Genomic DNA, 12691 nt, shown 5'->3' on the forward strand with positions numbered 1-12691 from the left:
ATCATTGTTCTTTATTGTTACATAGTATTCCATCGTGTGTATGTATCAGTTTGTTTATCCATTCATCTGTTGATGGGCACTTAGGTTGTTTCCATCTTTTTGCTATTGTGAATAATGCTGCAATGAACATGGGTGTGCATATGTCGATTTGTGTGATGGCTCTTATTTCTCTAGGATATATTCCTAGGAGTGGGATTGCTGGATCATGTGGTATTTTTATTTCTAGCTTTTTAAGGAAGTGCCATATTGTTTTCCAAAATGGTTGTACCATTTTACATTCCCATCAGCAGTGCTTAAGAGTTCCAAGCTCCCCGTAGCCTCTCCAACACTTGTTATTTTCTGTTTTTTTGATTCGTGCCAGCAATGTCGGGATAAGATGATATCTCAGTGTAGTTTTGATTTGCATTTCTCTAATGGCTAGTGATCTCAAGCATTTCCTCATGAGTCTGTTAGTTGCCTGAATGTCTTCTTTGGTGAAGTGTCTGTTCATATCCTTTGCCCATTTTTTAATTGTGATCTGGGGAACTTTTTGCTGAGATCCAGTCAGAGAGAAATTTCCATTAGTAAGAAAACAGAGAGTTTCTTTAGCAGTCTGTTAACAGTTCAAGTCTATCCAGAGGCAACTCAAGAGAAAAGCTTGGCCATCTACTTCTGAAAAATCAACCGCTGGAAATCCTATGGAGCACAGTTCTACTCTGACACACATGGGATCTCCATGAGCTGGAGCTGACGTGGTAGCAATTGGTTTTAACTTCAGGCCCATTTGGTATATTTGTCTTGCTTGGAATACAATGAAATCTGTGCTGCCCAAACAATGCAAAATTTTGCTGAAAGTGGTGAAATAAGGTCACTGGGTTCTCAGGCATGTAATTTTCACATGTTACACATCCATCTCCTGGGTAATGATAACAGTTGGCCTGACAAGGTGCCATGAACTCTCTTACGCTCTGGGACTAGCAGTGCAGGGAGTGGGGAGTGTGCGTGTGGTGGGATCAGAGAGGAGAAATATCAGAGATAACCAGAATGGATGACTTATTCCAAAGCGATGTCTGATTGGGAAGCCACAATTCCAGTCAAAATTCAGGGTGAAAAGGCAAACGTTCCCTACTCTGTGCCCAGACTCAAGGTTACCTATCATTTATCCATGCTCCAGGCTCTGCCCTGCTAATAATAGACTAATGCCAGAAGAAAGAACAAATCAGTCTTAGAAGAAATACAACCAGACTGCTCCTTAGAAGCAAGGATGCTGAGACTTCAAATTGCATACTTTGAATACGTCATCAGGAAAGACCAATCACTGGAAAAGAACTTTGGCAAAGTAGAGGGTCAGCAAAAACCAGAGAAACCCTCAATGAGATGGACTGACACAATAGTTGCAATAATGGACTCAAGCATACCCATGACCATGAAGATGATGTAGGACTGGGCAACATTTTGTTTTGTTATACATAAGGAGGTCGCTATGAGTCAGAGCCAACTTGATGGCAACTAACAGTAACAACATTACAAATACCTATGACGTTCCAGGCACTATTTTGTATAACTTCACAGTAATCCCACAAGGAATTTATATTATTTTCATACATAATTTTACTGATGAGAGAACAGGTTCAACAAGATTGACGTATCTGAAGTAACACAATAAGCAAAGGACAGAGATGAAATCTAAGCCAGTTGTGTTTGATTCCAGAGTCTACTCTTTCAACTGGTGTGCTTTACTGTGGTTGGGGTGCTATCTTTGGGGGTTATTACAGTTTAAAAGTCACTAGCAGCTGTGGCTCTTAAGCACTGTACCACCAGGGCTCTGTAGTAATAATGGCTGGGAGCCCTGGTGGTGCAGTGGTTAAGCGTTTAGCTGCTAACCCAAAGTTTGGCAGTTTGAATCCACCAGCCACTCCTTGGAAACCCTATGGGGCAGTTCTACTCTGTCCTATAGTCACTAAGAGTCGGAACTGACTGGAGGGCAACGGGTTTGGTTTTGCTTTTTCTAGCAATAGCTCTGCGGATGGCTTGGAAACCACAGAAGGTTCATCAGAAACAAGCTTCCGGTTTCACTGTGCCTTTCAGTAAGCGCCTTCATCCCTCACACTGGTATTCCCGGAGTCTCAATTAATGATTAACCAACTCGGCAGAGACTCTTAATTTTTGTTTTACACCAGTACATTACCGGCCTTCAATTCTCGTCAAACAGGTATCCTTCTTTGCAAGTTTGGTTGGTCCTAATGATTTATCTTCAGTCTGCTGGCCCTGACAGGACTTCTACTGTGTGAAGTACCCCTACCAGGTACTGTGAAGGACATCCACACTGCGTCAGCCCTCACTCACTCTGGTGCGTGGCACATAAGTTTCTTGAATGAACAAGTTCTTCATTCCAGCAGCCACCCAGAAGTGAAGAGGCAAAAAAAAAAAAACAAGCAAAGCCTGAAGTCCAGCTAAATGGAACATTTGGTATCAAAGAAACCACGCCTCTTAAACAAGAAGAGCATGTATAAACTTAAGCATTTGCCGTTGAGTTGATTCTGACTCATGGCGGCCCCATGTGTGTCAGAGTAGAACCGTGCTCCACAGGGTTCTCAACGGCTGATGTTTCAGAAGGAGATCATCAGGACTTTCTTTCATGGCACCTCTGGGTTGACTCCAACTTCCAACCTTTTGGTTAGTAGCCAACAGTTTGCTCCACCCAGGGACTCCCTGTATAAATGTACTTGACCCTAGAGTCCTTTTCCTTGGCCTGCCCCCCAAACTGTGCTGACCTCCACGAGAGATCAAAAATAACTGCTTACCTCTCATCCTCAGCCTTCCTTGCTGCCTGTCTATTTGAAAAACCGGTCGGGAAGGTTTGAAAAACACTAAAACTTCACCATACTCTTCATCCACAGAGTGTTCTTAATTATGAAATAAGTGAAAAGCCTGGCACGAAAACTCTCTCTCTGCTCTCACTTCCTAGAGCGTGGAGATGATAAGAGCGTTCTGTGCATGTGTGCATGCATATGCATGTGTATGTGGGTGTGTGTATGCGCGCAGGCTTGCACACAAGAGTGTTTGTGTTACAAAACCAGGGACAATGACATGATTATTATCTGATATCTGCATTCCCCAAAATAAAGTGAGTGACTTAGTCTCCTCTTACAGTTGGAGACAGAAACTCCATTTCAAGGTTTAATGGCAGTCTTTTGACCTATAGCATTGTGGGTGGCCTGAGTGAAGACTGTGACCCAAGGTTTGCCTGGAAGACAAGGGAATAAATAGGAAGGTAGGGGACTGTGCTGAACTGAAGGTCAAGGCCCTCCAAAAAGAAGTCTCTAAAGCAAATGTCTTCCTTGGTCGATTAAGCCTGTACAGGGAATTTATGGGAAAATGTGTGGCAACCAAGCAGCCATTTTCCATCTTTTTTCTTACCTATGGTCATGGCACAAGAATGTGGTGGGAGTAAGGGTGTCCATAAATAGTCTGGCTCCAGTTTAACGAGACAATTGCTTTCACCATCACAGCTTTAGCATGTGCTAAAAATGACAATGCCATCCAGTGTCAATAGTTCCAGGGAGACCTGTCATTCCTAGTTACAGCAATAAAACCGCTGGTGGGTGGTCTGTGCTACTGGCTGTCTTCATTATCATTTCATTGTGCTCACGTGGGGCCCAGTGCACTTTGGAACAGGCATTCTAAAAGCCTTTCACGCTTTGGAGTGCCTTGACATTCATATTTATATATCTCGCTTGCACGGCCCTGGAGGATTCTCTATTCTTGGGTTCCTCATCCTTTGTGCAATTCAAGGTCACAACCCATTTAAGTAGGGATTGTAATATACCCTGAGAACATCCAGCCGCCATAACGCTACAATTTAGATTCCTGTTGGGTAGTTAAAGGGCTGCCTCTTGATTGAAAGTCAAAGCGGAACCTAGAATAAACTCGTTGAATTAAGATATTTGAGTTTACCTTGGAAACTAGAAAATGTTTACCTTGGGAACTTAAAACGTTTCATCACCTTGAAAACACATTGCTTCCATGTTGCATTTATGGTTTGCCTAAATCAGAAACCTGGGTGTCAAACCCAACTCCTTTTCCCTCAGCCTCTTTATACAGCAGGCTATCGATTCTGGTCAATTCTATTTATGAAGTGTCTCTGAACCCCACACCTTTGTTATAATCACGAACCTCCAGTCTTCCTTTTCTTCTGCCCACAGAATGAGTTGTCTAAAATAGAAGCTAGGTTCCCCACAACCTTCAGAGAAAATGTGGACATCCTCAGTATAGCCTAGAGGACTTTTCATTGCCTGGTCCCTGACCACCTCAGCTTCTGCCAGGACACACACCCACATTTTTCTCCAGCCAGCTCTCTGAAATGGTCTTGCTCTTTCATACACGTAAGGTTCTGCATTGGGTCCTCCTTGTCTCAGAGTGTATTTTCTCTTCTTCTTTTAGCTAACTTCTACTTTTCCTCAAAAACTCAGCTTAAGCATCTCTTCCTTTGAAAGCATTTCCTTTTGGAGCGCCCTGAGGCTAAGTTAGCTTTCCTTCCTTTGCCCTGATCTGTCCTCTCCATAGCACGCTCTGCATGACTTTAGCCAGCAGAGCCCATGGAATTGTCATTATTGATTGGCTTGTCTGCGTTTCCCACTCACCATGAGTTCCTTGAGAGCAAGAGCTGTATCTTTTCATTCTCTGACTCCCCAGAGACTCCACAGGCTGACCCATAAAGGACGAGCAAAAGATTGTTGAATAAATAACAAATGTTGTTGTTGGCTGCTGTAGAGTCGTCTCTTGACTCGTGGCGACCCCATGCTCATTGGAATGACATGCTGCCAGATCCTGGACCATCCACGTGATCAGCTGCAGATTGGAGCATTGTGATTCATAGGGTTTTCATTGGCTAATTTTCAGAAGTAGATTTCCGGGCCTTTCTTCCTAGTCTATCTTAGTCTGGAAGCTCTGCTGAAACCTGTTCAGCATCATAGCTGACGGACAGGTGGTGGCTGCACATGAGGTGCATTGGCTGGGAATTGAAGCTGGGTCTCCCACCTGAAGGGTGAGTATTCCACCATGAAACCACCAATGTTCCCAAATATCAAATAAATGCTTCTAAATCTCTCTTGAAATAATCTTTCAAGGCAATAGCATATATTAAGAGTCTGAACTGATCAGAGTAATAAATAGCTTCTTCTCATCCCCTGAAATTATATGAGGAACAACAGAAATTCTAAATAGGAGGCTTTTAGTCATAGAATTTCGAGGACCTTTGATTTGTGAGGCGTTTGTGAGGTAAGGCAGACGGGCACATTGCTGCTTCTGATTTCCTATAGCTTGAGGGACCACTGTTTTCTTAGGCATATGTTGGTTTGTTTGCTTGCTTTTATAGTTAGTTTGCCATTTCCTTCACAAGGAGATGAGATGTGGCATCAGGAGCCTTCCCTCCTGCAAGGCTGCCGCTGGTTCACATGAGAATTTCATACCAAATGGCAGAATGAGTCATAATGAGGCCCTCCACAGGCCAGGAAGAAATGGCGTATTCAAGGTTTATCCTTTGACTAGAGTTCCTGGGTAGTGCAGATGGTTCGCTAACCAAAAGGTTGCTGGGTCAAGTCCATCCAGAGGCATCTGGAAAAAAAAAGGCCAGGTAATCTACTTCCGAAAACTCAGCCATTGAAAACCCTATGGAGCACAGTTATACTCTGACACGCCTGAGGTCGCCATGAGTCGGAGTTGACTAGATGGCAAGTGGTATCCTTTGAGTAGAACTCCCCGTCATGCACGATGGTATTTTAGTTGGTTACTTGGTGGAAAATGAAGAAGTGCTCCCCAGTTTCTGAGAGTTAGTTTGAGATTAGCTTGGATGAAACATTCTGAGAAAAGAGAATGGAATGAAGGGAGTTTGCCTAAAGCCCAGAAGGGAGATTTCCGTGCTGCACCTTCCTCACACGACTCCCGAGGGCTTCCCAGGTAAACTACATGCTGGTTCCTGGCACCTTTCTCCTTGTTTTTAGGTGGCCTTTGTTTAAGCATTAGATGGGTGTTTGCAGGATTATTTGAGTGATTTCCCACAATTTTATTTCAAGCATTTACTGTTTGTGGCTTAAGGAATTTTAAATAGCATGTAAGCTACAGATCACCTGCCTAAATACACCATATCCAGCATTAGTTTTATATTCGAACAAAATGGAATAAGACATAGTTCGTGAACCATTACCAGCTCTCCAGAAAGGCCCTAGGTACATCCAGAATGCCTTAAGGGGGCCTCCCAGCACTGTCCAGAACTTTGTCCAAGATACCGGAAGAGCTCCTTTGTTTTCTGTCCTTCAGAGAGTGCCCCAAGATCTATTCCCCTCTCCCTCAGATGGGTTTGCCTAAAGACCCTTTTGGAGACAACTTTTCTAGGATTCAACAATGGAGCACCAAAAAATGTGAAAATTCTTTGAAGCCCAAGGATATAAATGACTAAGTCTCTTCTAAAACATGATCGTCTACTTTCTCCAGTGTTGTAAGCAAGCTCTGACTCACTTCCCCTCCTAGATAGGATTTCCTCCTGTGTGTAGTCCCATTGCCAAGGGATTCTTGGAATGCCTTTGCCATTACCCCCGTTTCTTCAGTATGTATTTTTTAATATTGTTAGGTCTTGCTGAAGTTGTTTCTAGACACGTGACACCATCTCCATAGCTTTTGGCACTACTCTTACTGGCCCCACCCTGGGTTGCCTCTAGGATTAGTCACCCAGAACCTTACATAGGTTTCATGCCCAAGGAAGCTCCATCATCAGAGCTCATTCTCCCCCAGCCCTCGCTCCCACATCCCAGGCAAAAAGCAGAGAGGACTCTTGTGTCTTCAAGAGGTATCAGTTACATCTCCTGCCATGTCTGAACAAAAGCTACACTTTGGAAAATGAGCAAACCATATTCATAAGGGTTCACAGGAATATACCCATCCTAATCATGTACTTTGGTTAAGTATTCTCACATGATGAATACCGAGCTAAACTTTAGGCTTCACTAAAGCCTCTCAAATCGGTGGTCACTACTCTCCAGACACCTGTTCTTGCCAATTAATCATCCTGAAATACAAAAGATATGAATTATACACATGGAGATATATCTATTTTCTATTAATATTTCACCCTGAGCATTGCAGGGTAATGTGTTGGGTAGTTTTTGAAGTTTTCATTGATGCAAGTATTGCTGATAATGATCACATTGCAGAGGTATATTCAGTATATTAAACCTTACGACATTTCTCTGTAGTAGATAGAAATAAACTTCATCTTAGTTTTTAGTCAATTAAACATTACAATCTTACATTCTAATAGAGGAAGACAGGCAGCAAACATAATAAGTAAACAAATATGATAATTTCAGGTACTTCTAAGTATCCTGAGGAGACAAAATGTGACGTTGGCAAAGACTATTAAATATACCGTGGACTTCCACAAGAACAAATAAATCACTCTTAGAAGAAATACAACCAAAATACTCCTTAGAAGTGAGGATGGTGAGGTTTTTGGCTTGCTTAACTTTGGACATGTCATCAGGAAAGACCAATCGCTGGAAATGATTACCATCATACGTGGTGAAGTAGATGGTCAGTGAAAATGAGGGAAACCTTCAAAGAGATGGATTAACGCAATAGTCACTACAATGGACTCAGACATATCAACAGTCATGAAAATGGCCGAGGACTGAACAACATTTTGTTCTGTTGTACATAATGTCACCATGAGTCAGAGCCAACTCGGTGGCAACTAACAACAAAAACAGCATAAGAAAGAGAACCTGGGGTTTGGGTTGGGAGCAGGGCATCGCTTGAGAAAGAGGATTGAGGAAGTCCTCTCTGAGGAGGTATCATTGGAATGGAAGTTCAAATGAGAGGGAGGCTGACAAAAAATGATCTGAGGAATGAGTGCTCCAAAAGAGTGGAATAGCGGGTGCAAAGGTCTTAAGATGAGAATGAAAATATAGTGAGACTGATGTATAGACAGCGTCAGGGAGAGGGGGTCCCAGGGGAAGTTAGAGGGGCGGGCAGGATCCAAATTATGTCAGGCCACATAGACCATAGTGGCCACTTTGGATGTTATTTTAAGCATAATTGAAAGATATCAGAGGGCTTTAAGCAGCAGAGTGACGTACTCTGGTTTATGCTTTACAAAAAGTATTCATCTGTCCCGTGCAAGAAAGACAATAGGGTACCAGAGGGGAGGCAGGAAAACCAGCAAGGGGCAGAGGTTCATATGAGAGATCATGAGACCTTGGATTATGACTGCAGCAGTTGAGATGGTGAGGTGTGATCTGTTGGGGTATTTATTCTGGAAATAGCACCAACAGGACTTACTGATGACTTGGATGTGGAGTTGGAAGGAAGGGGAAGAACAATAATGACTCCAAGGTTTTTAGTCTGAGCAATTGGGGGAGGGCAATGCCATTTACTAAAAGAGGGGAGCTTGGTTGTGAAGGGGAGGAGGTGACATGAGAGGAGGAAAAAATCCAGAGTTCTGTGTTGACACTGCTGTGTGAGGTGCCTGTTAGTCGTCTAAGTGGAGATGTTGAGTGGGCAGTTGAGTGTTTGAATCTGGAGCTCAACAGAATGTCATGCCTGGATAAATAAAGACATATTTTAAACCTATGGGATGAAATGAGATTGCCTTGGGAGAATGTAGATAGATTAGAAAGTCAAGAACCCAGTCCTGGGGCACCCTAACATTTAGATAGAAGGGTGAAGAGGGGGAGCCATCAGAGAAGCTGAATACACAGCCAGTGAGGTAGGAGGACATCTCCGCTAACGCAGTGTCCTAGAAGCCTAGGTAAGAAAATATTTCCAGAAGGAGCAGGTGGCCAACCATGCCAAATGCTACTGAGAGGTCTAGGAGGAGGAGGAGGGCAGAGAATTGATAGCTGACTTTGGTACCAGTTACTTTGATCAAAGCTGTTTCAGTGCAATAGGGAGGACAAAAGCTTGACTGGGCTAGTTGTAAGTGAGGAAATGGACACCATGAGTAATGACAACTCTTTCAAAGATTTTTCTATGAAGGGAAACACAGAAATGAAGTTGGATTTGAAGTGGGAAAAAGTGTCAAGAGACTGTTTTTTAACATGGATGATATTAAGAATGTTTGCTGATGGAAATGATCTAAGAAATAGAAATTAAAGGAGAAACAGAGAGAGGAAATATTTGCAGGTGCCAATTCTTTAAGAAGAGTACAAAGAAATGAATTGAGATCATAAATGGAGAGACTGGCCTTACAAAGGAGAAGGTATATTTTCACTTAAAAGGAAGGAAAGTGATTTCAGGTTAGCAACTTTCAGCTTTCAAGTTCAAGCAAGGAGTAAGTGAAGAGGTAAATTGAATAAGTATTGGAGTTTTGGCATGTATGATGGAGGAATAAAGAGGCACCGTTGTTAAGGGCATTTAAATTCCTTGGGCCAGAAATTTAAGCTAAGAAAGGAAGTGAGAATATGTGTGTGTGTGTGGAGGGGTGGTAGTCGTGATGATGAATAATAAAAAAGTAGAAGTGGGTCAATGGATTGTCAGTCATGCTAGTGTCACAGTACTATTGGAGGGGAATAATAGAAAATTAACAGGAAAGATAGGAGGTGGTGGTCAGAGAGTGAGAACTGATACCTGACTTTGGCATTGGTTACTTTGGTCAAAGCTATTTCAGTGCAATGGGGAAGAGAAAAGTCAAGATTTTAGAGGTTGTGCAATTGCTGATGATAACAAAGTCTCAGGTATGGCCATGGGAGTGTGTGGTTATTTCTGGGGGAAAGGACCTACCAAAGGGAACAAAGGAGCTCAAGGAACAAACAGGTCAGAATGTTGGAGGATGGAGAGTGAAGTCACCATGACTTATAATGGAGGCAGTCAGTGAGCAAGGTGCCAAGTTACCCTGAATGACTGAGCAAAGCTAGGAGGTCTGGTAGGCTCAAGAAATGAAGAGCAATGGTGTTACGGATTGAATTATGTCCCCCCAAAATATGTGGTGTAAATCCTAACCTCTATGCCTGTGGTTATAATCCCATTTGGCAATGTGTTGTCTTTGTTATGTTAATGAGATAGGATTAGTGTAGAGTGTGTCTTGAGTCAATCTGTTATGAGATATAAAAGGAGCAGATTAAGTAAGCAGAGATGGGAGAAGATAGATGACAAACCACATGGAGATCTCCAAGGAATCAGGAAACAGGAGCTGAAGAGACAAGGACCTTCCCCCAAAACAGACAAAGCTCTAGAGCTGGCACCCTGAATTCAGATTTCTAGCCTCCTGAACTGTGAGAAAATAAATTTCTGTTTATTAAAGCCATCCACTTGTGGTATTTCTGTTATAGCAGTACTAGATATCTAAGACAAACGGGTGGTAAATTCTTCAAAGGGATGTTTGAAGGAGGAAAGAGGAAGTAGCAAAGGGGGCAAGGACATGCATCACACCTCTAGGGTTTGTGGAATGTAGGATGTAGAATAAAAATAGCTTCCACTTGAGAGAACTACAGAGAAAGGAGGGTCCTCGGAGCACAGCTAGATTTCAGTGAGAACAGGAAGTTGATGGGAATTTTCAGGTGGGGAAAGAGGTTAAACCCTTTTTATAATGTTTCCTAAGACCATTTCTTAAAAAGCAAAGATGTCACTTTGATGACTAAGGTGTGTCTGACCCAAGACATGGTCTTTTCAATCACCTCATATGCATGCAAAAGCTGGACAATAAGAAAGGAAGACAAAAGAAGAATTAATACATTTCAATTGTGTTGGCCAAGAATATTGAACGTACCACGTACAGCCAGAAGAATGCACAAATCAGTCTTAGAAGAAATACAACCAGAATGCTCCTTAGGATGGCAAGACCCTAGCTTGCTTACTTTGGACACATCGTCAGGAAAGTCCAATAGCTAGAAAAGGATATCATGATTGGTAAAGGTAGACAGTCAGCAAAAGCCAGGGAAACCCTCAATGAGATGGGCTGACATAATAGACACAATAGACTCAAACACAACGTTATGGATTAAATTGTGTTCCCCAAAGATATGTGTCATCTTGGCCGGGCCATGATTCCCAGTATTGTGTGGTTGTCTTCCATTAGTGATCTGATGTAACTATCCTCCATTTTGTGATACGTTGTAAATCCTAGCCCCTATGTCTGTGGTTTATGGTCCCATTTTGGAGTGAGTTGTCCATTATGTTAATGGGGCAGGATTAAGGTGGGATGCATCTTGAGTCACCACCTTACTGGAGGGTATGACTCAAGTCACCACCCTTACCACTCTTATTCAAGTCACACCTGTAAGTTTCTTACGAAAGGAGAGAGAAGTGAGCAGAGATGGGGGACCCACCACCAAGAAGAAGAGCTAGGAGTGGAGCACATCTTTGGAACCCAGCATCCTGCACTGAGAACCTCCTAGACCCTGGAGACAGACCTGTAACACTAGAGGTGGCACAAGATTGTAAGAAGTGGCAGCCAAGAAACAGCGACAGTAGAACCAGGAGATTGGTGCAAGAGCCAACCCACAGAGCAAGAGAGAGCCGAGTGCCTTCCAGCAGGAGGCTTCCTGGTGGAGTGGGGTGCCTCTGAGCAGTTATTGGCAGAGCTAAAGAGCTTTGTAATGCTTGCCTTAGCAGGACAGAGGCTGGGCCGAGGGGCTGAGGGACCGAGGGCCAGAGAGAGGTCTGCTGGTGGACACAACTGAGAAGAGGCTGTCCTGACTGACATGGACCTTCCTCCAGAGCCGACAGACAGAGAGAGACTTTCACTCTAGCCAGCGCTCTGAATTCGGACGTCTAGCCTCCTAAACTGTGAGAGAATACATTTCTGTCTGTTAAAGCGTTCCACTTGTGTCATTTCTGTTATAACAGCACTGGATAACTAAGACACATACCGATGATGGTGAAGATGGCTCAGGACCGGGCAACGTTTTGTTCTGTTACACGTAAGTTCTCCATGAGTCGGAGCCGACTTGACAGCAACTAACGACAAGAGGAACAAGACTGTATCAGTGGGATAGCTGAGACGTACTCTGGCCTGTTGCTCCAGTCCCATTAGATCTGTTTGTCCAGAATCCTCAAACCTTCACAACATTCTACAGACGCCATTTGGTTTGTGTGAAGTGGTTCCTAGGACTAGGGACTACCAGTGTCAGTCCCCTCAACACACCATAGAGATGAAATATCCAGGAGATCAGATGGCTTTAAAAGGTTTATAATTGTAAACTGTGCCACAAGGCTACCTACCAAATGTTAAAATGCAAGACTCACGAAGCACATCCTGCTGTACCCCAACCAAAGGCTGCCACCAAGAGAGGGAATCACCCATGTTAGAACGCCGAGGACCCTGTCCTTGAACTGATCCTGATCACCTTAACTCAATTAGCCTGTTTTCAAAGAACTTTGCATGAAAAAGAAGAATCCCAGAAGCTATTAGGTTTGAGACCAGAAAGTTATATGTCCTAGAAAGGTTTTGAGCCCCTTTAGCAAACAGGACATTTCAATCTGCGAAACCACCTTCCCTTTTTGTTTCGTAATATTTTTGTTAGAAGTAGTGGTAGTCACTGCTCATGTCTAAATGAGGAATCTCGAGGTCATTATGCCCGAGCCTAATGTCTGTGATAATAAGGCTGTGAAAGTAGCTACATTTGAATAACAAGTTGCAGTAACATAACATTTTCACTGATGACATAACATTTTAAACGGACAGAAATCTAGGGGCAAAATTTTGAGGAAGTATTCACTC

Source organism: Trichechus manatus, unplaced genomic scaffold (genome assembly GCF_000243295.1).
Source record: "Trichechus manatus latirostris isolate Lorelei unplaced genomic scaffold, TriManLat1.0 scaffold00039, whole genome shotgun sequence".
Taxonomy (NCBI): domain Eukaryota; kingdom Metazoa; phylum Chordata; class Mammalia; order Sirenia; family Trichechidae; genus Trichechus; species Trichechus manatus.